This window comes from Anopheles marshallii (assembly GCF_943734725.1).
Source record: "Anopheles marshallii chromosome X unlocalized genomic scaffold, idAnoMarsDA_429_01 X_unloc_4, whole genome shotgun sequence".
NCBI classification, from domain to species: domain Eukaryota; kingdom Metazoa; phylum Arthropoda; class Insecta; order Diptera; family Culicidae; genus Anopheles; species Anopheles marshallii.
This window is the reverse complement of record NW_026525887.1, coordinates 590149-593931: the sequence shown is the minus strand read 5'-3', so window position 1 is coordinate 593931 and position 3783 is coordinate 590149.

Here is a 3783-nt window from a genome sequence, read left to right as displayed (position 1 = left end):
GACTGGTGGGTTGTGGGTGGGTGGCTGACACGGGGTGGTGGGTGGTAGGTGGGAGGTAGGGTGGGTGGTAGGTGGGAGGTAGGGTGGGTGGTAGGTTATGGGTAACTGGTAGGTTGTGGGTGGGTGGCTGACACGGGGTGGTGGGTAGTAGGTGGGAGGTAGGGTGGGTGGTAGGTAATGGGTGACTGGTAGGTTGTGGGTGGATGGCTGACACGGGGTGGTGGGTGGTAGGGTGGGTGGTAGGTAATGGGTGACTGGTAGGTTGTGGGTGGGTGGCTGACACGGGGTGGTGGGTGGTAGGTGGGAGGTAGGGTGGGTGGTAGGTAATGGGTGACTGGTAGGTTGTGGGTGGATGGCTGACACGGGGTGGTGGGTGGTAGGTGGGAGGTAGGGTGGGTGGTATGTAATGGGTGACTGGTAGGTTGTGGGTGGATGGCTGACAGGGGGTGGTGGGTGGTAGGTAGGAGGTAGGGTGGGTGGTAGGTAATGGGTGACTGGTAGGTTGTGGGTGGGTGGCTGACACGGGGTGGTGGGTTGTAGGTGGGAGGTAGGGTGGGTGGTAGGTAATGGGTGACTGGTAGGTTGTGGGTGGGTGGCTGACAGGGGGTGGTGGGTGGTAGGTGGGAGGTAGGAGGTAGGGTGGGTGGTAGGTAATGGGTGACTGGTAGGTTGTGGGTGGATGGCTGACACGGGGTGGTGGGTGGTAGGTGGGAGGTAGGGTGGGTGGTAGGTAATGGGTGACTGGTAGGTTGTGGGTGGATGGCTGACACGGGGTGGGGGGTGGTAGGTGGAAGGTAGGGTGGGTGGTAGGTAATGGGTGACTGGTAGGTTGTGGGTGGATGGCTGACACGGGGTGGTGGGTGGTAGGTGGGAGGAAGGGTGGGTGGTAGGTAATGGGTGACTGGTAGGTTGTGGGTGGATGGCTGACACGGGGTGGTGGGTGGTAGGTAGGAGGTAATGTGGGTGGTAGGTAATGGGTGACTGGTAGGTTGTGGGTGGATGGCTGACACGGGGTGGTGGGTGGTAGGTGGAAGGTAGGGTGGGTGGTAGGTAATGGGTGACTGGTAGGTTGTGGGTGGGTGGCTGACACGGGGTGGTGGGTGGTAGGTGGGAGGTAGGGTGGGTGGTAGGTAATGGGTGACTGGTAGGTTGTGGGTGGGTGGCTAACACGGGGTGGTGGGTGGTAGGTAGGAGGTAGGGTGGGTGGTAGGTAATGGGTGACTGGTAGGTTGTGGGTGGGTGGCTGACACGGGTAGGTGGGTGGTAGGTAGGAGGTAGGGTGGGTGGTAGGTAATGGTTGACTGGTAGGTTGTGGGTGGGTGGCTGAGGTGGTGGGAGGTAGGGTGGGTGGTAGGTAATGGGTGACTGGTAGGTTATGGGTGGATGGCAGACACGGGGTGGTGGGTGGTAGGTGGGAGGTAGGGTGGGTGGTAGGTAATGGGTGACTGGTAGGTTGTGGGTGGATGGCTGACACGGGGTGGTGGGTGGTAGGTAGGAGGTAGGGTGGGTGGTAGGTAATGGGTGACTGGTAGGTTGTGGGTGGGTGGCTGACACGGGGTGGTGGGTGGTAGGTAGGAGGTGGGGTGGGTGGTAGGTAATGGGTGACTGGTAGGTTGTGGGTGAGTGGCTGACACGGGGTGGTGGGTGGTAGGTGGGAGGTAGGGTGGGTGGTAGGTAATGGGTTACTGGTAGGTTGTGGGTGGGTGGCTGACACGGGGTGGTGGGTGGTAGGTGGGCGGTAGGGTGGGTGGTAGGTAATGGGTGACTGGTAGGTTGTGGGTGGATGGCTGACACGGGGTGGTGGGTGGTAGGTGGAAGGTAGGGTGGGTGGTAGGTAATGGGTGACTGGTAGGTTGTGGGTGGATGGCTGACACGGGTAGGTGGGTGGTAGGTAGGAGGTAGGGTGGGTGGTAGGTAATGGTTGACTGGTAGGTTGTGGGTGGGTGGCTGAGGTGGTGGGAGGTAGGGTGGGTGGTAGGTAATGGGTGACTGGTAGGTTATGGGTGGATGGCAGACACGGGGTGGTGGGTGGTAGGTGGGAGGTAGGGTGGGTGGTAGGTAATGGGTGACTGGTAGGTTGTGGGTGGATGGCTGACACGGGGTGGTGGGTGGTAGGTAATGGGTGACTGGTAGGTTGTGGGTGGGTGGCTGACACGGGGTGGTGGGTGGTAGGTAGGAGGTAGGGTGGGTGGTAGGTAATGGGTGACTGGTAGGTTGTGGGTGAGTGGCTGACACGGGGTGGTGGGTGGTAGGTGGGAGGTAGGGTGGGTGGTAGGTAATGGTGACTGGTAGGTTGTGGGTGGATGGCTGACACGGGGTGGTGGGTGGTAGGTGGGAGGTAGGGTGGGTGGTAGGTAATGGGTGACTGGTAGGTTGTGGGTGGGAGACTGACACGGGGTGGTGGGTGGTAGGTGGGAGGTAGGGTGGGTGGTAGGTAATGGGTGACTGGTAGGTTGTGGGTGGGTGGCTGACAGGGGGTGGTGGGTGGTAGGTGGGAGGTAGGGTGGGTGGTAGGTAATGGGTGACTGGTAGGTTGTGGGTGGATGGCTGATACGGGGTGGTGGGTGGTAGGTGGGAGGTAGGGTGGGTGGTAGGTAATGGGTGACTGGTAGGTTGTGGGTGGGTGGCTGACACGGGGTGGTGGGTGGTAGGTAGGAGGTAGGGTGGGTGGTAGGTAATGGTTGACTGGTAGGTTGTGGGTGGGTGGCTGAGGTGGTGGGAGGTAGGGTGGGTGGTAGGTAATGGGTGACTGGTAGGTTGTGGGTGGATGGCTGACACGGGGTGGTGGGTGATAGGTGGGAGGTAGGGTGGGTGGTAGGTTATGGGTAACTGGTAGGTTGTGGGTGGGTGGCTGACACGGGGTGGTGGGTGGTAGGTGGGTGGTAGGGTTGGTGGTAGGTAATGGGTGACTGGTAGGTTGTGGGTGGATGGCTGACACGGGGTGGTGGGTGGTAGGTAGGAGGTAGGGTGGGTGGTAGGTAATGGGTGACTGGTAGGTTGTGGGTGGATGGCTGACACGGGGTGGTGGGGGGTAGGTGGGAGGTAGGGTGGGTGGTAGGTAATGGTTGACTGGTAGGTTGTGGGTGGGTGGCTGAGGTGGTGGGAGGTAGGGTGGGTGGTAGGTAATGGGTGACTGGTAGGTTATGGGTGGATGGCAGACACGGGGTGGTGGGTGGTAGGTGGGAGGTAGGGTGGGTGGTAGGTAATGGGTGACTGGTAGGTTGTGGGTGGGTGGCTGACACGGGGTGGTGGGTGGTAGGTGGGAGGTAGGGTGGGTGGTAGGTTATGGGTAACTGGTAGGTTGTGGGTGGGTGGCTGACACGGGGTGGTGGGTGGTAGGTGGGAGGTAGGGTGGGTGGTAGGTAATGGGTGACTGGTAGGTTGTGGGTGGATGGCTGACACGGGGTGGTGGGTGGTAGGTGGGAGGTAGGGTGGGTGGTAGGTAATGGGTGACTGGTAGGTTGTGGGTGGATGGTTGACACGGGGTGGTGGGTGGTAGGTGGGAGGTAGGGTGGGTGGTAGTTAATGGGTGACTGGTAGGTTGTGGGTGGGTGGCTGACACGGGGTGCTGGGTGGTAGGTAGGAGGTAGGGTAGGTGGTAGGTAATGGGTGACTGGTAGGTTGTGGGTGGGTGGCTGACAGGGGGTGGTGGGTGGTAGGTAGGAGGTAGGGTGGGTGGTAGGTAATGGGTGACTGGTAGGTTGTGGGTGGGTGGCTAACACGGGGTGGTGGGTGGTAGGTGGGAGGTAGGGTGGGTGGTAGGTTATGGGTAACTGGTAGGTT